Genomic DNA, 23,989 nt, shown 5'->3' with positions numbered 1-23,989 from the left:
GTCTTATTTGCTGCTTATAATCTCAGCACCTAGTATCTAATACCTGGTAAATGCTCAGTAACAATTTATTAAATGAATAAATGAGTAAAGAAGTAGATGAATATTTCTGAACAAGTGAATCATTTTTAAAAGAAACATAATCATAACAATCATTTCTAGAGGCTACAGATGCGAAAGAAATAGACAAATCCTGAGAAGCTTAGAGTTTAGCACAAAATTTGGTCATTAGAAATTACCACTGTTTTCTCTGAGACATTCATTTTAGAGTTGCTTGTTATACACATTCTACCTCTCTTCTTTTGCTTATACCAGTCATCCATATAATAATTTTCTATATTTTGAGCCTCCCTATATTAGTTTATCCACGGTTTAGGTTTTGAGGTTAGAGGATTTTACAATCTTTTTGCTATGCCTATAAACAGTTGCATCCTCATTTGGCTCAGCACCCATTTGCAGGTATTACCTTGAAATTGAAATAAATTCAGTGTTCAGGGAGGCCAAAGCTCCTCTGGAAGGCTCGGGGCTCTTTTTGAAGAAAATTCTAGATTAATTTTGTGTAAATGAATTGATTTATTGAATAAAGAGTCACACTTGGGCACCTGGGTGGCTCAGTGTTTGAGCAGCTGCCTTTGGCTCAGGTCATGATCCTGGGGTCTTGGGATCAAGTTCCGATCAGGCTCCCCAGCAAGGAGCCTGCTTCTCCTGCTGCCTATGTCTCTGCCTCTCTCTCTGTGACTCTCATGAATAAATAAATAAAATCTTAAAAAAAGTCATATCTTTCCTTTTTTATTTAAATTTAATTAGCCAACTTATAGTACATCATTAGTTTCACATCATATTCAATAATTTTTCAGTTGCGTATATAACACCCAGTGCTCATCACATCACATGACCTCTTCAATGCTTATCACTCAATTACCCATTCCCACCCACCGCCATCCAGCAACCCTCAGTTTGCTTTCTATAGTTAAGTCTTTCCTGTTTTTTCTCCCTGACGACTTCATTCAGTTTGTCCCTCCCTTCCCCCACACCCCTCTGCCCTGTTTCTTATATTCCACATGTGAGTAAAACCATGTGATAATTGTCTTTCTCTGGATACTTATTTTGCTCAGCATTAATACTCTCTGGCTCCATCCATGTCAATGTAAATGGTAAGTATTCATCTTTTCTGATAGCTGAGTAATATTCCTATATATATATATATATATATATATATATACACACACACCATATCTTCTTTATCCATTCATGTGTCAATGGACATATTGACTCTCTCCTCACTTTGGCTATTGTGGATATTGCTGCTATGAACACTGGGGTGCAGGTGCCCCTTCGGATCACTACATTTGTACCTTGAGGTGATAACTAGTAGTGGAATTGCTGGGTCATAGGGTAACTATTTTTAACTTCTTGAGGAACCTCCATACTATTTTCCAGAGTGGCTGTACCAGTTTGCACTCCCACCAGCGGTGTAAGAGGGTCTCCCTTTCTCCACATCCTCACCAATATTTGTCATTTCCTGTCTTGTTAATTTTAGCCATTCTGACTGGTGTGATGTGGTATCTATTGGTTTTGATTTATATTTCCCTGATGCGGAGTGATGTGGAACATTTTTTCATGTGTCTGCTGGCCATTTGTATGTCTTCTTTGGAGAAATGTCTCTTCATGTCTTCTGCCCATTTCCTGATTCCATATAAATTTTAGGATTATTTGTTCCAGCTCCGTGAAAAATGTTGATGGTATTTTGATAGGAATTGCACTGAATGTGCAGATTGCTCTGGATAGCATAGACATTTTAACAATATTTATTCTTCTACCCCATGAGCATGGAATATTTTTCCATTTCTTTGTGTCTTCTTCAATTTCTTTCAAAAGTGTTCTTTCTTCTAAGAATGTCACTAATAGCCAACATTTATCACTATTTCAGATACAAAGGATACTTAATATTCATTAGATTTAATTAGAAAAGCAAGAAAGTAACAGGATCTTTAACTATCCAGCTAAATCAATTTAGTTCTCTTTACTGACAAGTTTTCTTCATTGATAAATGGAATATCAAAGTTAGAAACATGAGTACCAAAACCATAATTCAGTAAAAAAATCATTTTGTATTTTCTTCCTTCTAGAAATAAATAAGACCAAGTATAAATGCAAACTCAAAACTTTCTAAGTCATCTAGACTTAGATGTCACTGAAATAATAGGAAATTATATAGTAATTATCAGTTTTGGGGTTGACATTTTATCAGCAGTTTTTAAAAAGATTGTGTGTGTGTGTATGTGTATGCGTGTGTCTCCTGTAGGTATTAAAAAAAAATCAATCCCAATAAATCAAAGAAGAAAATTCTTCACTTTCCTACTGAGATGAGACCTTCCCATATACTCTCCAAAGCAAAATATTTGCAAGATAATTCGTTGAGAAAGGAACAGGATTAAGAAGTATATTAAGGGATCCCTGGGTGGCGCAGCGGTTTGGCGCCTGCCTTTGGCCCGGGGCACGATCCTGGAGAACCTGGATCGAATCCCACGTCAGGCTCCCTGCATGGAGCCTGCTTCTCCCTCTGCCTATGTCTCTCCCTCTCTCTCTCTCTGTGTGACTATCATGAATAAATAAAATCTTTATAAAAAAAAAAAAAAAGAAGTATATTAAAAAAATCTAATTCATTAAACCCATTTTAAGACCGTATATAGATAATTTACATATTCTAAGAAAAGAAAGCCTATCTAATTCTTTTTTCTATCATTAAGGCCAACTGTAACTACGCCTTCCGTACAGTGCAACTATATCCTCCTGCTATATAAAGCTAGTGAGTGAATCACAAATATTCTTAAATATTTTCTAGAAGTTGTGAATTAATTTTCATGAATGTAATTCCTCTGAGCTCTACTTAAGTTACTCTGTTGCAAACTCTAGTTCATTACTTTCACAATTCCATTGGCATAGTGTACCAAGTACATGTAAAAGTCAAGCATTTCTTACAGAAGAGGAAACAATTTAATTGGAAACAATTTAATTTCCTTGGAAAGAAATTGTTTTCTCAATTTTAATTACTCCCCAGGCCAAACTGTATAATCATTTCCTAAGAATTAAATAGAGACGAGAAAAAGTAGCTATATCCCCCCACAAAAGACTTTTGTTGTGTTCAATAGCAAAATGATCTTTCTTTTCTTTTTTTTTAACAAAAGCCCAATGATGCTCCTTATTTCTCTGCTTTTGCAAAACTGACTCCCAGAAGTGATTCTGGAAAAGCTAATAATGGAGAAAGTGATATATGATCCCCCACCATGTGTAGTCATAGTATAAGCATTATTGTATGCCTGAAGCATACCAGGCACCAGAGAGAAAAGCTCAAGAGGTTCCCAGTCTAGAGGCAGAAATAAAATATTGCATAATAAACACCATTCCAGTTACAAAATATTTTCGTGTATGATCCCTTGGTTAAATGTCTCTTGATGGGCCAACTTCACCCTCTTGCTCTGCCTATCTACCTCCAAAAACACCTGACCACAGAATTAACAGGATTTTCTTTCTTCTGGGAAGCTAATGGGAATATCCTATTACAATTTGTTTTCCTCAAACAAGTCATACTGACACCTGTGTGTACTCTCCCAGACAGCACTAAAAGAATGAAAAATATGTAAAATTAATTTGCTGGATTAAAACTGCCATTAAAGAACAAAGAAGGACCCGCCCACTGAACCTGCCACCAGTAAGATAGTAGTCTGCTCTAATCAGAGCCTTATATTCTACATAAAGAGAGAAGATAAAAGAATGGAACTACCCTACCCCCCCTCCTTGAAGTAATGAGTAAAACCTTGTGTGTCCAAAATCTTCCAGAATAGGGGACCCAGAACAGGAGGAGGAAGAACAGGAGGGAAAGAGGAGGAGAAGGAGGAAGAAGAGAAATCTCACCAACAAAGAACTGATATTAATGTGAGTCATATCTAGATATGGTTGAATATAGTTTTAGGTTTAAAAACCTGGAAGAATAGTTGAAAAAAGCAATGATTTAATGTATATATCTTGATATCCTGAAATGTCCATCTTATTATTTTAAAAGGGTTAAAAGTAAGTCTATCCCAGGGAAAAGATCCATCTCTGGTTTTGGCAAGCACCTAAGACAGTGCTACAATTCAGGGTTTCTCAGGAGCAAGACTTAACATTTTGGCTAGATGGTTCTTTGTTGTGGAGAGGCTGTCCTGTGCATTACAGGACATTTAGTAGCATCACTGGTCTCTACCCACTAGATATTAGTAGCAACTTCAAGTCCTGTCAATAAAAGTGTCTCCAGACATGTGCCATATGTCTCCCATTTGAGAACCATGGGTGTAACTGTGGGGACATTGTCAACCTTACCTGGGATATTAGTAAAGGTTCCCCAAACAATTATACTTGAGTTGAGCTGAGGACGAGAAGAATTTGTTTAGAAGGCCAAAATAAATCCTTTGCCCATGAGTAAAGTTAATTGGTGAACAAAAATTGAAAATATACAGGGTCAATACCAGCCATTTATGAACCAATCCAATCTCCAAATTGTATAGATACAGTTTCTCTGCCATATTCTCCTTTCTTCAGCACAATGTATTCTGGAAATTTTACGCTGCTGAAAGATGGTATATAACAATAAACAGCGGCAGTGGCTAAATCACTATGTAATCTTGGTGGAGTCATCTAACTTTTGGGAGTGTCAGTGCCAATGTGTATAAAATGAAGGTGTTCAATTAGCAGATGACCTCCAATGTCCCTTCAAATTAAGAAATTCTTTGATCAATCATCTTGTTTCTTACAGTAGTCTCTCTGCTCATTAAAATGGACAACTTTCATGTTACATTGATTTTCAGTGGGCAGTAATCAAATAGCAGTTCAAATAAGTTGGGTACTGAAAACTGATTAGAAATGCATGTTCTGTTTTCATGCCCCTCTGGCAAAAAATTATTCAGATTCAAAGAAGAAATCACTTGTCTTTTAGACAAATCCCAGTATTACCACACTGACAGTGAATTAAACTGCCCAGGATTGCATCAGTTTCAAAGAGTTACAACCCTGTCATGTCACAGATGTATGCATCTATCATATCAATATACTTGAAAAATTCCATGTTTCTGCAAAGAGAGAAAAGGAAGAATATAGTTCATTATGTAAACCACTGTCTTCAGATAACTTTTTTCAACAGACTGTTTTTTGGAGCAATTTCAGGCCCAGAGCAAAACTGAGCAGAAAACACAGGTTCCAAATACGTTTCTCACCTCATAAATGCACAGCCTCCTCCACTATCAAAATCCCCCACCAGAGCGGTACTTTTGTTATAGTTGATGAGTGACACTGACACGTTATTATTACCCAAAGTCCACAGTTTACATGAGGGTTCACTCTTGGTGTTGTACATCCTATGTGTTTAGACAAATGTATAATGATATCTATCCACCATTAATAATATCATATAGAATAGTTTCACTCCCCTAAATATCCTCTGTGCCCAGCCTATTCATACTTAGCTTCTAGCAACCACTGAATTTTTACTGTCTTCATAGTTTTGTTTTTTCCAAAGTGCCATAGTTAGAATCATACAGAATGCAGCCTTTTCAGATTGGCTTCTTTCACTTAGTGACATGCATTTCAGTTTCCTCCGTGACTTTCCATGGCTTGACAGCTTATTTCTTTTTAGTGCTGAATAATTATTCCATTGTCTGGATGTACCACTGTTTGTTTATCCATTCATCTACTGAAGGGCATCATGGTTGCTTCCAAGTTTTGGCAATTACAAATAAAACTGCTATAAACATCCATGTGCAGCTTGTTCAGACATAATCTGATACTTTTTGAAATGCAGTTTCATACATATGAATAAGCAAAGCAGAAATGAATATCACAGCCTAAATTCTTGACTAAGAAGTAACTCAAATCCTATTAAGTAAACTTCTAACTTATATGTTTCTGAATAAACTCAGTAGTTATGTTAGAAATCCAGACAGAACAGCTATTCTTGTGGTAGTAAGTATTCATATAAGTACAAAAGCAAGCAGTAAGGCAAGCAGAACTTGAGATAAGAGGAGATCAGTATAAGGTACAGAAAAGAAAATTCCAAGTATGGTCTTCTAGAAACCTAAATCACCTTATTTGTAAAATGGAGATAATAGTAACTACTGAGGCACCTGGGTGGGCCAATCAGCTAAGTGTCTACCTTTGGCTCAGGTCATGATCCCAGAGTCCTGGGATGGAGCCCTGAGTTGGGCTCCCTGCCCAGCAGGGGGTCTGCCTCTCCCTTTCTATCTGCTTCTCCCCCTGCTTATGCTTTCTCTCACTCTCTCAAATAAATAAATAAATAAAATCTTTTAAAAAATAGTAGTAACTACCTTATAGTGTAACCATGAGTGGTAAGCACACTGCCTGGCACAAAAAAGCATTCAGTAAATGTTTCCTCATTGTTATTATTACTATCTCTTCTGAAAGAACCTTACCTCACTCCAAGCAACAAATTATCATCCAGTTTGGATGGAAAGAAAAAAACTGTCTTCTCTCTCGAATAATTCATCTTTAAGTCACTTGTTTATTAATTCATATTTCTTAGTACATAGAAAGGGCAGACGAATTATTTCTAGTTAGCGTTTATTTTTATGATAGTGAATGACTTTTTCCAATTTTCACTGACAAGAAGAGAATCATCCAATTTCTCATTTGCTAGTTTTAAGAAAAAATATATTTAAATGTTTGCCTTCCCATCTTTTACTTTTCACTTCCTTAAATTTACTTTCACAATACATACTAACACTGAAATTTTTGAGTAGTTGCTACTAAGCAATTAAATTAAGAAGTAAAAAGGATCATTTATTCCTCCAAAATATATATCTACTTGTATCTATCCTTCAGAAATCCATTCAAGAGGATCATGGTAAGTTTAAGCATGCTTTATTTACATATCAAAATGAGATATTCTCTCTATGAGTGATTCAGAGTGGAGCCTTGTTATGGAGATATTTTATTATAGATGTTTCATTTTATAACACAACAAATTTAAGTCTTATTTATTTTTCCTAAACTCAAATGGAAGAGTCAATATTTCAATCACTAATCTGCCAACTCTAGCTGTAAAATCGTAATACAAGACCAATTTGCATTAATTTTGAAAATAAAACTTTCAAAAATGTTATTGTGAATATTTTAATACTCTTGGAAAAAGAAAATGGATTTGAAAGCAATGTTTTTTGTTAGAGAAATACTGGGATTCTTTCAGTCCAAAAATGTTCATTCTATTTCATTCTCTTTTGAGGGTATTTTTAAGAGGATAGCCATAACACCAGAATAAAACCCAGCAGAGGTTAACCTGATAGCTTTGTCATACATATGTAGAAAGTAGTTTTATTTGATATGAATATGATTTCCAATCATTCAAATGAAATTTCTTTTATTTACAAGAAGAATATTTGGCATTTAACAAAAAGTACTTCTGAATATCTACCATTCACACTTTGATAGTGATAATAAAAAGGAAAGTAGGCAATGTTCCTGATTTAAGGATGATGTAGTATGCTTATAATGTGTACTTTAATATGTAAGGGTATATACAAAGAAAATAAATCTGAAAGATCATTAAAACAGTGCAAAAGATACAATGTTTTTTTTTAAGATACAGTGTTAAATCAAACAGCTGGAAAGCTAATAATCAAGTACTGATTCAGAAAAAAGTGAGTATTGAAAGGGCAAAATACAGACTACTTGTGAAAAAAACTAGAGTGTTAGGGGCATTGACAAAAATAGAACAGAAAGAACATATACCATTGCTTTATAACTGCCTGGTGATGAATTTTCTTGATTAGCCAGAAACAGAGAGACTTGAAACAAGATAAAAATACATTGAGATTTTCTATAGACCCTATTTTATCACAGGGAGAGCAAAGCACAGGAGTCAAGAGCTTGCAATCTGAAAGCAGAATCAGACTGCCTGGAACCAAACTTGCTTCTGCCACCCACTAGCTGTATGATGTTGGGCAACTTTACTTGATTTCTTTGTGTCCTCATTTCCTTATTCGTAAAACAAGGATAATAACAGCACCTGCCTATATGCTGGATTGTGCTGTGTCAACCTAGTTACGGTAGGAATTACATTTCCCAAAACCTCTATCCCTGTATGGTTCTGGATCACTCAGGTCAAATGAGAAACTTGCTGGAGATGGAGCGTGGAAGTGAAGCAAATAGCATTCTCTGAAAGTCATTGTGGTTAGATGGAATGATGGCCAGATACAGAGATGCCTGGATGCCAGCTTGTCCTGGCTTTTCTTCACCCCATCTAGCAATTCGTCCCTACTGGGAATGGTGCTGCCCAATGGCAGGCACAGGTCAGTCAGAAGGCACCTGATTGAAGACGCACTAAGGTAAAAGCTACAAAGAAGTCACAGCTTCACACAGACCTCTTCATCAGCTCCCCTTCATGTTGTCACTTCAGTTGCCAGACAAGACCTGGCTTCTCAGACTCATTGGCAGGTGATTTCCCTGATTGCTCATTTCCTCTTCTGGAACTTCATGTCTCTAGCTCCTCCCACAACTGTGTAAGACCTAATTCCTGTAAGACCGTTTATGCCACAATGCTTATTGTGACTGATCCCTGAACAAATGTTGACTGATATTCTTTCCCATAGAATTTTGTGAGAATTATCTGGGTTAATATTTGTAAAATGCTTAGGATAGTTTCTGGCATATAGTCAATACTATAAAAATGATTGTTAAATAAAATAATCTCTAATTCATTAAGCATCAGGCAAATGAGGAAGAAATAAAATCTATGGAGATAAAGGATGACAAGCTTCAGTACTCTTTATGATTTATAACATTTGGGATAACTAAGGTAAAGGAATTCTGACACAGGGTGATATAATAGTCAAATAAGAACTTCTAGCAGAATAATAATAGATATTGAGTGCTTTCTATGTACAGGTACTATTATAAGTCTTTTATATAGGTTATTTCATGTAATTTTTACAAACATCCTGTGAGGTAGGTATCCTCTCTGTTTTGCAGAGAAGTGAAGAACATAAAATATCTATAGTACTACAATGAGATGTAGCTAGGAAATCATGTATAAAGGAAATATACCCCCCATGTCTACAGTTAGTAGAGTTGGAAAGCAGGTGGATTATGCTGGGAAACATAATGTTCTACATTTCTCTTGGTTTCTGTGTTAATAAAGTATGTTACAAGTTGTATTAGGCCTGGAAACCTCATAACATATTAGAGATTCTGAGAGATTCTATTCTATACAAAGACCACAGTTGCTGTTGGTTGCTCATGTTTCTTGGGCAAAAGAGGCTGTAAGTGACATGAAATAAGCACATTTTGACACAGTGGAAAAATTAGGAGTTCTGGTAACTAGGCAAATCTGCATGTCATCCCCAACTCTATGCCCTCATGTGTGATGCTGAGCAAAGACCTTCACAAGTGTGATCCTAATTTTCCTCAAGAGTAAACTGAAAATAATGACAGCCTAATGGACCTTTTGTAAAGATTTATGAAGTAACATGAAGACATTTAGACAGTGTCTAGCATGTTACTAGGCACTTTATAAATGGCTGACTGATATTTTAATTTATACTCTAAATCTCAAGCTCTGGGAAAAGAAAAATAATTAAAAAGAAAAGAAAAAGAATTTGTTTCTGTTATAAAAAATACTACCAGCATTCTAGGATTCCCATATATAAGATCTGCTGATTTCCAGGGTACCTGGGTGGCTCTGGTTGAGCAGTCTCTGCCTTTGGCTCAGGGGTTGATCTTGCTGTCCTGGGATTGAGTCCCACCCATATCAGGCTCCCTATAGGGAGCCTGCTTCTCCCTCTACCTATGTCCTCTCCCTCTCTCTCTTTGTCTCTCATAAATAAATAAAATCTTAAAAAAAAAAAGATCTGATCAATACTCTTGAAATAAAGTTCATGTAGAAATGGTGAATATCTTATTTGAAATAAGGTGATAATATGAAAAAATAGGTATTTTACTCACAGGGGATCACAGTAGAGATAACAAGTACTTTCCAGCATCTCGAGAGAAAACACCTAGCTAGTGTACCATAACATTAGCTGATATGTTTGATCGTGGACATTTCATCATAATTAAAAATCCTAACAGTGTACATATTAGAGAAAATAATATAAAATTAAATAATAAAGGTCCTGTTTATATTTCCATTTCAAAGTTATCTATATTCTTAAAATTTAAAAAAATAACTGTTCTGATTTCTTTAGTTACAAATGCCTATAGAAATGTATTTGTGGGCACCTGGGTGGCTCAGTCCCTTGAGTGACTGATTCTTGATTTCAGCTCAGGTCATGATCTCTGGGTCCTTGGGATCAAGCCCTGCATCTGGTACCGCACTAATGGGGAGTCTGCTTAAGATTCTCTCTTTCTCTCCCTCTGTCCCTCCCCCCACTCATGCACTCTTACTTTCTCTCTCTCTAAAATAAATAGGTAAATCTTTAAAAAAAGGAAAAGAAAAAAGAGAAATGTATTTGCAATTTACCTCATAGTTCACATCAGGACAACACTCAGCTCTCCTATAGGAACATATAATTGAAACAGGTTTATCTAACTCACAATATAGAAAGTTGTACTTAATTGAAAGAATTATAGGGATGCCTGGGTGGCTCAGCGGTTGAGTGTCTGCCTTTGGCTCAGGGCATGATCCGTCATCCAGGATCCAGTCCTGCGTTGGGATCCTTGTGGGGAGCCTGCTTCACGCTCTGCTTCTCCCTTTGCCTATGTCTCAGCCCCTCTCTGTCTCTCATGAATGAATAAATTTAAAAAAATATTTTTTTAAAAAAAGAATTATAAAAAGGGTCATGATTCATTGATTTTTATTGTTCCTCTCTGTTGTGGATATTAGCTAGAATTTTGGCAATTACCCACTCATAGCACTATATACACTCTGTTTCACTACTTAGTGTTTCATGGCTACACTATATAAGACATCACATACATTTGCAGTCCTAAAAAGAAATGGTGTAACATTTCATTTTTATTCCATTTTTCACTCGGTGATTTCATTTCCCTTTTCATTATCACCTGAGTCAAATGAAATACTAGAAGAAGGAAAATAGGATTTCTTTTTTTTTAGATTTTATTTATTTATTCATGAGAGAGAGACAGAGACAGAGACAGAGAGACAGAGAGGCAGAGACACAGGCAGAGAGAGGAGCAGGCTCCATGTAGGCAGTCCAATGTGGGACTCCATCCTGAGTCTCCAGGATCATGCCCTGGGCCAAAAGTGGCACTAAACCTCTGAGCCACCTGGCTGCCTATGATTTATTTTCTTTTTTAAGATTTTATGTATTTATTCATGAGAGACACAGACTGAGAGAGAGAGAGGCAGAGACACAGGCAGAGGGAGAAGCAGGCTCCATGCAGGGAGCCCGATGCGGTACTCGATCCTGGGACTCCAGGATCATGCCCCGGGCTGAAGGCAGGCGCTGAACTGCTGAGCCACCCAGGGATCCTCCTGCCCATGATTTCTAATCACAGTCTGTCTTATACTTCAGAAAGGGTTCTTTGGGGATAGTAAAATGCTATTTTAAATAATATTCATTAACTATTCACATCTATCATTGTAGCAACCTTTTTTGAATCAAGAGTTTAAAAAAAATAATATACTGGATGAGGTAGAAAGCAACAGATTATGAAGTCCAAGATGAGCTATAACACTCATTTTTATTTCAGTTGTTCCCAGCCAGGTAAACAGCTGGGAACTAGAGAAAATAATGGTGATGAAATGTGAGGATTGTTATTGTCACAGCATCACTAAATACAATAAATAGTACAGAGATATAGTCTCTTGTATTTGTCAAGTTTTTAAGCATCTCATCTCTGCATGAACACAATGAGGTACGCTAGGATATTTGTGGAACTACTGTATCAATGTTAGACATGGGGAAATTGAGTCAGGATTATTTAGGAGGCTTAATATCTAATTGATCATTGCTTTCATTTAAACTTCAAAACATTTTGAGATTTTCAAGTGGCTTTTGGGGCACCAAAATCATTATGGCAGGTGCAAATAAGTAAAGACAATAGAGACAAAATTAAAAGATTATTTCTATTTGAATGTAACTATCTAGTGGGGGAAGGGTTAAACTGAAATTTTAAAGAAAATGAGACAAAAAATTCCCACATGTGCATGTACAAGGAATAATTTTAGAGAACAGTGAAGCAGTAATGTATCGGCAGGGAACAGAAGTTATGTTTATTCTTAGATATCGTATTACAATTCAGTTTAAACAATCTAATTTTAAAATGGGCAGAATAAGTAAATAGACATTTCCCAAAAATATTCAAGTGACCAACAGGTACATGAAAGGTGCTCAACTTCGCTAATCATCAGGAAAATTCAAATCAAAACCACAATGAGATATCATCTCTTACCTATAAGAATGGTGGTCATCAAGAACACGAGAGACAAGCATTAGCAAGGATGTGGAGAAATGAAAACACTTCTGCAGCGTTGGTAGAAGTGTAAATTGGTTCAGTTACAATGCAGATCAGCATGGAGATTCCTCAAAAACTAAAAATAGAACTACCATGCACTCTACTAATCTCTGGATACATATACAAAGAAAATGAACACAGTTTATTGAAAAGACATATGCACCCTCTTGCCCATTTGTAACTTATTTCTCTGATAGCAATAAACCTGGCTCCCACGATCTGTAATTTACATATATGCATAATGCATATAAAGTAATTTCAGAATTGCTAACAGTTACTCCAACGAAAAACAAATTTGGAGGGCAGCCGGGTGGCCCAGTATAGGTTATCTGCCTTTGGCCAGGTCATGATCTCAGGGCCCCGGAATTGAGCCCTCAGGTTGGGCTTCCTGCTCAGTAGGGAGTCTGCTTCCCACCCACCCTCATGCTCTCTCTCTCTCTCTCCCTCCCTCTCCTTTTCTCTCCCTCTCTCAAATAAATAAAATCTATAAAAAAAAATTATAGAAACAAATTTGCCAACTGAATATAGTGTTAGTGCACAGTTCTTGTTTCTGGTTTTAGAGTATCCAATCAAAACAGAGTTTTAAAAAATTATTTAGGTAGACTACCTTCAGTAATGTTAAGCCATACACTTGCAAAAAAGTAAGATTTATTTGTCAGTCTGCATTCCATCCTGGGATCCTTTGACATCTTGGTTGATCTTTTAAAAAATGTGTTCAGGGGACACACGGGTGGCTCAGTGGTTGAGCATCTGCCTTGGGCTCAGGTCATGATCCCGAGGTCCTGGGATTGAGTCCCACATCGAGCTCCCTGCATGGTGCCTGCTTCTCCCTCTGCCGATGTGTCTGCCTCCCTCTCTGTGACTCTCATGAATAAATAAATAAAATCTTTAAAAGAAACCAAGAATATATTCACATATATTCACATTTCTGAATCACATTTCTATGGTCTTTGATAAATGCATGAAGTCACGTATCTCCCCACTCAAGTAGTATGCAGAACAGCTCCATCACCTTAAGAATTCCCTTGTGCACACATTTTATTCAACCACTGTTCCTTCTCCAAAATCCTGGCAACCACTGATCTGTTCTCCATCCCTATAATTTTTCCAGAATGTCAAACATGTGGAATCATACAAATAGCTTCTTCAGTCTGGCTTTTTTCACAGAACAAAACATACTGAAGATTCATCCATGGTGTTGTTTATCAATAGTTCCTTCACTTTTATTTCCCAGTAGTGTTCCACTACATGGCTAAATAGCACTGGCTTATCCATGTACCAGGTGAAAGATATTCAGGTTGCTTTCAATTTCTAGTGATTATGAATGAAACTTTTAAACATTCTCATACAGGTGTTTGTGTGAACACTGGTTTTAATTTCTCTTGAGTAATTACCTAGGAGTAGAGTTTCTGGATCATATGTCAAACATATGATGTTAATTTTATAAGAAACTGTTTTCTTTTACCTTTTCTTCTCCCATTCCAAGGTATGTAAGCAGTAAACATATCCTTTTATATTGCCCTCTAATTTTAAAGATTTCATCTTTCAGAGATAGCAACATGTCATGATTTGTGGGTGGTTGTGTGTCAGTTGCTAGAAATATGTTCCTTTCCTACCCAACTCATAGAATAAAATACTGTCTCTCAAAATGCCCTGTCATTGGTTACTTAATCATCTAATGGATAATAAGTCTTTAGAATAATTATGGTCTGCTTTTTTAGGTAGGGATTCCATTTAAAAAAAAGGATTTTCTACTATTTTCCTAAAATGTACATTCTACTACTTTCTTTAAATGTACTTTAAATTGAACTAGCTAAAATTATCTAAAGAATATGCAAGTAACACTTTTTCCTTGGCTAATGATTTACTGTGTTTCTGATAGTATATAATATACAGGAATATGAAATTCTAATGACAACATATTCTTCATTTATGTCAAACAATATAATTTGATATAAAAACATATATAGGAAGATAATTATATAGTTCTACATAATTTATATATAAAATTGACTATAATAGTTACATTTTCAAAGCTCCTGTATTTTTAAGCTATGAGGTACTTTATATGACCATAAGCTGAAAAATACAGCTTTTTAAATCTTTTTTACTGTTTTAAATTTTAAATCCATTTAGTTTAGTTAACTTAGTTTTATGTTAATTTCAGGTATATGATCTGTGATTCAACAATTTTATGCATTACTCAGTGCTAATCATGGTAAGTGTACTCTGGAATCCTCATCACCTATTCACCCATCCCCGCCCACCTACCTTCCCTCTGGGAACCATCAGTTTGTTCTCTACAGTGTCAGAGTGTTTCTTACTTTCTCTCTCTCTCTTATTCTTTTGCTCATTTGTTTCGTTTTTTAAATTCCACATATGAGTGAAATCTTATGGATCTGTCTTTCTCTTATTATTTATTTCACTTAGCATTATACTCTCTAGCTCCATGTCCTTGCAAATGTCAAGATTTCATTCCTTTTTATGGCTGAATACTATTCTATTGCATATATATACCACATATATAAAAATGTAGCTATTTTTCATCCACCCTACATTATATGAAACCGTTACTCATGAATGCTGTCAAGAAGAGGGAAAATGGAATAAAGAAGTATCCCAAGTTTTATTTTGGTAACATTTAAGTGTTCAGAGATTTTCAAAGAATTAGATATAATATGGTTTTCCTATCTACTGTGTTATAAAGTCTGCTTAAAAATAGATATGAATAACATATTAAAAATATACAAAATCCTGGCAACCACTGGAGCATGTTTTTGCAGAACTGTAAACATTAGTAGTCTGAATGAAAAATTCAAAGTATTGCTATGAGTTGGTGGCTAGATTATAATTCTTAACTGTCGTGGGACTATCCAGGCCCAATTATGTTATAGTAATTAAATGATGAACAACTATCCCAAGTAGCTTCTGATGCACAGAGATGGTGTTATCAATTTATCATCAGAAAATTTGTTTTGAATTATTTCTCTAGTAGTGAGACTAGATAAGCTAATGTTCATCCATACTGTTCCTACTATTTTCTCTTTATCCTACATTTGTGACATCAGCTCGAATTATAGGTACAGACTGTTGTGATGGAAAGACTTAGGGTAATCAACTCATTATATAAGAGTACAGAAAAAGAAACCATATGGAAGCCTTGATTCAGAAAGGAAAATAATGTCTAAATTAAGTATGGAGAAACAGGAAGGGGGAGGAAACAGTGGCAGATCCTCCAGATCTCCTATGTCAGGAGCAATATGATTCAATAGGGATCTGAGTGAATTGTTTAAAGCTGTGGCATCAAGAACAGGGTTTCTGTTTAGATTTAATGCTATTTGAATTACACACCTATTGGTGATAATCCTATCTTGTTAGGAAATATAAAGCCATATTTATCTTTTCCAGAAAATTACTCCCCCATTTATCCAAGTCTTCTATAATACATTTAAACTACTTTAGAAGGTAATGACTAGGCTATAAAAAGTTTTTTAAACAATCTCATTCTTTAGCTCCTTGGTTAAAGAATATGCAGTGCCCTTTGTTACCATTTTTTTAAAATGATGATAAATCAAGAACACCCTCACTGGATATCATAAGATATCACTGCATATCATCATGTCATAACAAGCTCTACATATTTTGGTACTACCTTACTACTTTATTTACTTGTCAATGTGAACTTTCAATAGATCCCTAAGCCCTACTAATAGTTCCTCATATCTCTTCCTTTGTGACCTCACTTATGTTGTAACTCATCTGGGAAAAACCCTCCTCTGTTCACTAACCCAGGTCATTTTTACCTTCTTCAACCGCCTACTAGGCATCCCACTTAGATATGTTAAAGGCACCTCAAATTCAACATTATCATAACTGAACTCCTGAATCATTTCACCATCCCTATCTTCTTCCTTACCCTCTACCAGAGTAAATGGAATCATCCTCTAACAAGCATTTGTGTGGAGTAAGAATTTCCCATATGCAGGGAAATGTTTGTACAACAAGATAACTTCACTGTGATTCATTACTAAGGCTAGGCATCCATCAGTTATTCAAAACCCCTGAGACCTCTTTTGTCAACAGAGCACCATGAAGGCCTACTGCCAAAGATGAGTATCATACATAAGAGAGTGCTCACTGCTCTGTTTCTTTTCAAAGTTCTGCAGCTCTGCTGCTTATATGTCATGCTTGGGGCAAGCAAGTCTTTGTTGAGGCTGGGGATCCTCTGTAATACAATGCAGCCATCCTTGGTGATGCCTCTCTACCTCCAGAGTAGTGCTAAGGAATAGTGCAAAGTTTGTTATTTCTGGAATATAGATTTGCAGGCAACAATTTCATTATTTAACATTTTCTATATTTAAATTTTTCTTTTTTATAATGTATTGCTTTAACATCAAAAAGAAAGTAGTGTTTGGAAAAACACTAAGAAAGAAAGAAAACAACTAGGGATTTTTTTTTTTTTAACTAGGGATTTTTTTAAAGTACTGTTTAAAAAAAACAAATTCTGAGTTCACAGACCTCAAAAGAATGCACAAATGCAGTTTTACTTCACAGAAAATCAATCTATGATAAAGAATATTGGTTGTGACATTTGAAAAAAAAAGTGACACAGACTTGAAATCTTGTTTTAAGTAGAGCATCTGTTTTTATTTGTTACATCTCACTATTCACTACTCAAAAAATATTTAAAAGAAGGGATACATTTTTCCCTTATGACTCAAGTCAAAGAGTGTATGCCTTGGTCATGGAATACTGACATCATTTTAATGAAAATGGTTTTATTTATATTAACACATGCATAATACCATCTACATAAACTCCTAGCAATGCATGCCACAAATTTCACTTGGAACATTAACCCTGGTAAAATCAGATATAGAGCAAAATGTTAAATTATTTTTTATCAAATACAATCTCTGCATTTTTTAAAAAACTTTTAATTATGAAAAAGTATCAAATATATACAAGAATAGGGGAATAATATAATGAACCTATGAGCTTCAACAACTCATCACACATCTTCAATAATTGTTAACTCACGGCCAATCTTGTTTTCTACATATGCATTCACTGTCTTCAACTCTAATTGTTTGTTTGTTTGTTTAGAAAACTCATCTAAAAAAAAAAAAGAAAAAAGAAAACTCATCTAAACAAACAAATCATCACCCTGAGATCAAGACCTGAGCTGAGATCAAGAGTCAGATGCTCAACTGACTGAGCCATCCAGGAACCCCAATTCTAATTATTTTTAAGCAAATCTCAGACTTCATAACATTTAAATTTCTATACTGTTTTCAATGGCAAGCCCAAAAATAGATTAATGGAAACATTAAGTTAAAAGCTACCTTCAATTTACTACCATTGATTTTCCCTTCTTCTACAAAATATAGAGTCATAGGCACAAAGTTGGTAGTCTCCTACAGAGTGTATTTTTAGGGGCTCTAAAAGATCAAAATGATCACAAAAGAGATCCTTTAGTCCAACCAACTGCCTACTAGTGACTCAGACAGAGGCCTTTAGAACTGAAGTGGCTCTAATACCTTGTTAGCCTCTATCAGTAAACCAAAACCTAAGCCAAAGTCAATGCACTGGAATCCAAGAAAGTAAAACTGAAGAACAATCAATCATAAACAGCCAATTAGCCTTCCTCAAATAAAATAACTGCTTACAATAAAGCCAATTGAATAATTTCATTGTTTTGTTCTTTATAAAAACATCTACATCTTCTCTATAAAAACCGGACCCATAGCTCCTGTTGGTAGAGTGCTCCTACCTTTGGTGTGCCCCATTCCAATCCATGTGTGCTCAAATAAACTCTTGAAAAATTTTAGTGTGCCTCAGTTTACCTTTTAGCAATAGGAAACTATGAACCTCAAGGTGTAAAAAGGAAAATGGTAGACTTTCTTAGATGCTATGAGCCTGAAGTTCAACTTAAAGACTTTAAAGTCCCATGAATCCTGATGGTAATGGGTGGCATAAGAGCAGCATCAGGCCAAGAGCAAGGGCTGAGTGCCTATGAAGGATTGACTCATATACATAAGCATAGGTGGGGCCATTATTGTTCCAGCACTGGCCCAAGGTTAGCCAAGTATCTTATTTACATCTGGGCCTTTGCGTAGTTTTTCCTGAGACTGGAGAAATAAGGATTATATTTATTCTCACTTACTCTTAAGGTGAAATCCTAGTTTTTATTTCATGAACTCACTGTGTTTGCCACTATCACCTCTTCCCACCTGCAATTTGTTGCTTCTAATTTGTTATGGCCTGAAAAGCCACAATCTAAGCTTTCTAATATTGGAGCTACAATAAAAGTGTTATTTGCTTGAGGAGTTTACCTATGGAAGGCACATGGGCAATAGAATTTGCTCAATCTATTTTAGGATGTAAGACAATTTTACTCTTGATTTCCGGCCTTAAGTGTGTTCTAGGATGATTGAAGTTGCAAAATAAATTATCCTGAGATAAATAAGGTGTTATTATAAATGGGTTTAGAGCCCCTGTATCACCAGATGGTACTGATCTGATGCCTACTACTCAAGTGTTTGATCATAATGAACACTTCCTGAGCGATCTCATTAGTTGGAAAATTGAGTGTGCTTATATATCTTGTCTATAGAATGTACCCTCCAATAATCTAAATGAAATTAAATTCCAGGAGAGATGCCACACTAGGCTTAAAAATGCTTTTTTGTTGTTGTTGCTCTTAAAATTCTCTATGTGGGAAAAGAAAAAGTTATTTTTTAGTTCTACTTATAACCTCTGGGTTTTTCCATTATCTGCTAAATATTTCAATGCCTTCACAATATCATTTTTTAAAAAGATTAATAAGAAAAAAAAACAGAACTAAAAGCTAATTCAATAACCTCAGTGAAACACCCACCAATTCCAAAAGAATGACTTCCTTTCCTAGACTGGAAAATGTAATTATGTCTAGATGGAAAGAAAGAGTTGCTATGGAATTTCTAGCAGCGTTTGGGTGTTCAGTGCTGGTTACTTCCGTTGCAAACTTCTACTAGCAAACAATTGGAAAGAAAGGATGGCCTGTGTACAATTGCAACCCCTGCTTTTGGCCATCTATCCTTTATGTTCCATTTGAAGTTATGCATCAAGAGTGGCTAATTTCTAAAGCCAGTAGTTTATATGACTTTATTCTTATTTATATCCTGCAGCATGGCATTAACGACCATTTTTGTCTTTTTAAACTTCCTCTTTTTTTCTGTACTCTGCTTCCACAACAATCTCATAACTTGGATCAGTACTCCTTTACTAACTCCTGAACTTTCCATTTCTAGCTATGTATTTCAGGTGTTTATTCCTCAATTTTGGGTTACTGAAATAGCTTCATGGTTTTCTCCCTTCTATCTCCTTCTCCCTTCCAATCATCCAATTTACTAATTCAATAGTCATCTTCTTAAAAGAGCCTTTTTAAAAAATTTGCTAAAACCCATCAGTCTGTCCACACAATAGAAGACTATCTCCTTAGCACTAAGCTCCTCCCTCCAACCTTATCCTCTCCTGTTTCTCTGCCCCTCTCTCCCCTCGGCCATACCTGCAAACTTACTGTCTCAATGTTATCCTGACAATTTCACTGACTGTTCACCACCAAGAATGCCTCCTATGTGATCCTCTCCACCCTTCCTCCTTTAAGACCTAGACATAAGGAGAGGGGAGGGCAGAAGAAGAAATACAAAGGCAAGAGGAGAATGAGAAAAATCTCCATTACTACTTCTCTACAAGTGATGTAACAAGCAATGCTTTGGGGAGCCCTTCTTAATTGTTTAGATTGATTATTCCTCAATATAACGTCCATTATTTTTTACAAAAGATACATGATCTCCCAGAAATGCAATGCTTTATCATTGGCAAACTCACAGAAGAGACAACCTCTACTGAAAAAGTGGCTTAATGAAATATATGAAGAATCTCCTGTGTACCTCATTCTGGTTCTTGATATTAAAAATCAGAAAATTTTAAACTTGCAATGGGCTTTCCAGTCCAACTGTCTAATACTGGAGAAATTAATTTCTCCTAGTCAACTTTCCAGTACTGGAGGGACACCATGGGTTGGAAAGATCTTTAGGCTAATCCCTTTACAGGCTTGAAGCCCTCTGCATTAATTAGGGTTCTTATTCACAAGGAATGCAATATAGCTAGCTTAAGTAGAAATAACTTTATTACGGGCTAGTAAGTGGTTATAAAAATTCCCAACCACAACATAAGAATGTTCTAGAGAAAATCTTGGGCTGTCACCACTTTCTATTTAGCACTTATGATGCCAAAGACTAGACTAGCAACCACACAAGAACCGAAGGCTTTTGCTGCCTTTCCTACATCTTACTGCCATACATTCCAAGTCAGACAACTGAATCTGTTTGGCAGAGCCCAGTGCAGGAGTAGAATTCCAGTTGGAAGGGAGTGCTTTCTGTATTTCCAGCCTTTACAGGCAGATATGCTAGAATGGGAGTAGTAGGTATCAAATAAGACAATCTGCAAAATCTGCCCCATGTACTCACCACACAATGAATGAGTTTGCTTCTCTCATGGAGTAATAAACTGGATAATGAGGCCATATACAGACTCAAATACAACTATAGGCCTTGCATTGAGAACACTAAGGTCCAAATCACATCCCAGGTACTACTTGTGTGATCTTGGGCATTCATGTACTACTTCTATGTGTTTTACCTATAAAGGGTATATTTGTAATTCTAAACTCCCCAGCTTAATGTGAAGATTAAGTATATTAAAATGTGAAGTGTATGGAACACTGCCTACTATTGAGAAAGTGCTCAATAAATGCCAGTTATCATCATTTCTAGGAAATTGTGGCTTTTTAAAACTTATGTAAGCTGGACTAAGATCCATGTGCTTCTTTATCAGATGACAAGTTATATGGATTGCAATAAATGGGACACAGGATATTTGCAAAGGGTTAATGAGAATTCTCTCCCTAGACTTTTTGCCAGTTTGCTTTTGTAATGTTGCTATGAAAGAATGGGGTAAAAAAAAAAATCTGTCATCAACCTGTCTCAAATTGGGTATTTGCCACAGCCTATGACTGCTGTCCCCTAGAAGGTAACCAAAGCTTTCAGATATCTTTCTTCTTTGAAAGGACTGGACAGTTGTGCCTCAGGACTATGCAACTGTTTCCAGACTCTGAGTCTGAACAAAACTCTGCTTCTGTCCCCCCCACAAAACAAAAACAAAAACAAAAAACAGAATCTAGACTGGAATCGGTATGGGTAATAACAAAATGCTGTTTAATACTGTTTTGAGTCAAGAATTTAAGGACAGTAAAACAATAATAACCACCACAAAAGCTTTAAGCAATTCTTGGTATCTAGATAACTAGAAATTTCCATCTCTGTACTGAAAGAAATGCAATTAGGGCCAGACCAAAGAAAAGAGCCTCCCCCAATTTGGGCAAATACCTAAAACAGCAACTTCTGCCATTTCTTGAGCATCTCTGCTTATTAGAAAATTCTTTCACATAAGGCTCGGGACTCTGCCAAATTTAACCGACTGGCGAGTTCTGCAACCTAGCACTATATGAAATCATTCTCTCTCCTCACACAAAGCACTGCAGTCCTGGAATAGTACTGTCAAGGACCAGCAGCTGTTAATATGTGATGCCGTATGGCACTGTCATTAAGGACATGGGCTTATTCTCCCTCTTCCTGTGTGATATCAGGAAGGCGAATTAACCTTTCTGTACCCATTTTATTATCTGTGAAATGGTGATAATAAGTATACCTACTTTACTAGATTGTGGGAACATTAAATGAGATAATTTAGTATTAGTTATCACTAATGATATCATCACCATCAACATCACAGATTCTGAATTGGTCTTAAAATTAACTAACACTTTTAATTAAAATATCTTTATGAGATGCAATTTTTTTGATCTTCTCTTTAATAGATAGGCTTCATGTTGCCAGTCTCTTCCATAATGTAGTAAGTGCACCATTCTTTGCATGTGATTTAACTATTACAGCAAACAGATGAATCTTTCTTCCTTGCCCATCTGTCCTTGCTCCATACCTGTATTAATGCCACCTTTGACAGTAGGTATGGAAGTTCATCGCACTTCTGGTTTATAACACTTTATGGACACATAAAATCCCTGGGTCTTTTCCTGAGGAGCTGCTATTATTCCAAGTATCTCTCATTCTATAGTTTCATGGGTGATTTTTAATTTTATCCTAAGTTCTACATGATAAAAGAATTCTGCTTAGAGACATCTTTGACTTGGCTTGTGTAATTTATAGGTTAAGATCCTCTAGGTAAATAGGATAAACCAAATAAAGATGACTCCCATGGTATTGAAAATCCAATTATTTATGTGTCTTTGACCAGACTATTAGCTATATGAATCCTGATCATCTATTTACATTTTGGCCAGAAGTGTGCACTCAATACATGCTGAACTGCTAACCTCTATGCAGTAAAGTAATGGCTTGTTTCCTTTGTTTTTATCAACAATGTGCAAGACAACCTGACAAATATGTGAACATTGCATCAATTCCTTCATAATGTATTATTTCAAATGATGCAATGACAAAGCACACATCTGGTTTACAACCAGTGTTTCATTTTAATGTAATCTTAGAGCTGCCTAGAGGATGTAATACATGTCATTGATAACACATTTCCAAACTAATTCAGCATGGCTTACTGCAGGTAGTGAAAATATATTCAGATGTACATAAACATGATATTAACTATGTAAAATGCATGGAAGTTTTACATAGAGAAATTTTTAAAAACCTTTCATGCTATAACCTAATTAAAATACTGATCAACAGTGTTCTTGCCTCATTACACAAGCAACTCAAGGAATGACAACTGCTTTTATGATCATTTATTACTAACAATGGGAAAACATGATTTCCATTAAAATAGACACCTTGAAATGAAGTGAGCATACTCTCCAGGGATATAGTTATCAATCTTTCCTTTCCTATGTTATTCAAATCTCCTTACTCTCCACCGTTGGGAGGCGACCAGGGGGAAAAAGTGAAAAGAGTATTAAAGTTCTTCCTTCCAAGTAAGCCCAGTATTCTTCCTCTCCAGAGTCATCCTAGATGCACAAAAACAGAGCAGCTAAGATCAAAGACTTGAATATCACCTATAGAGGTTCATAGCATTTCCTTCCACTTACATGGGTAAATTATTTAACCTGAATTAAGTTTAGTTTCCTCATGTATAAACTGTCGATTATCCAAGGCCCAGAACTGATATAAAAATTTATTGGGCTTATATTACACAGCACCTAGCACAGTACTTAGTATGGAAAGCACTCCTACAGTGCCCACCCCCCACCCTCCCAACCAAAAAAGATAAAAACCACTGTAGTTCACAGATATGGACAGAAGAATCTAGAGTAACGGAGAAAATACCAAATTGCTGGGACCTTCTGACAGGGCTGGGCCCTGGGGCAAGAGTACAGTCAGTATTCATAATTACGTGTTCATGTGGAGAAGGAGGCCGAGATCCTAGCAAGTGCATAAATGCTGCTGGGGAGGCC

General features: G+C 35.9%; 1 long non-coding RNA gene across 1 annotated transcript in view; it reads right to left on the bottom strand.

Moving 5' to 3' along the window:
* Positions 1-21,435: 21,435 nt before the first annotated feature.
* Positions 21,436-23,989, bottom strand: part of LOC140603692 (uncharacterized) — a 105,401-nt gene continuing 102,847 nt past the window's right edge. The window contains exon 3 of the long non-coding RNA XR_012006653.1: positions 21,436-23,542. This is a non-coding gene — a long non-coding RNA (uncharacterized lncRNA). The remainder of the gene's footprint in view (positions 23,543-23,989) is intronic.

This window comes from Canis lupus, chromosome 14 (genome assembly GCF_048164855.1).
Source record: "Canis lupus baileyi chromosome 14, mCanLup2.hap1, whole genome shotgun sequence".
NCBI lineage: Eukaryota > Metazoa > Chordata > Mammalia > Carnivora > Canidae > Canis > Canis lupus.
The sequence above is the reverse complement of the archived record's forward strand: the minus strand, read 5'-3'. Positions and strand labels throughout refer to the sequence as shown.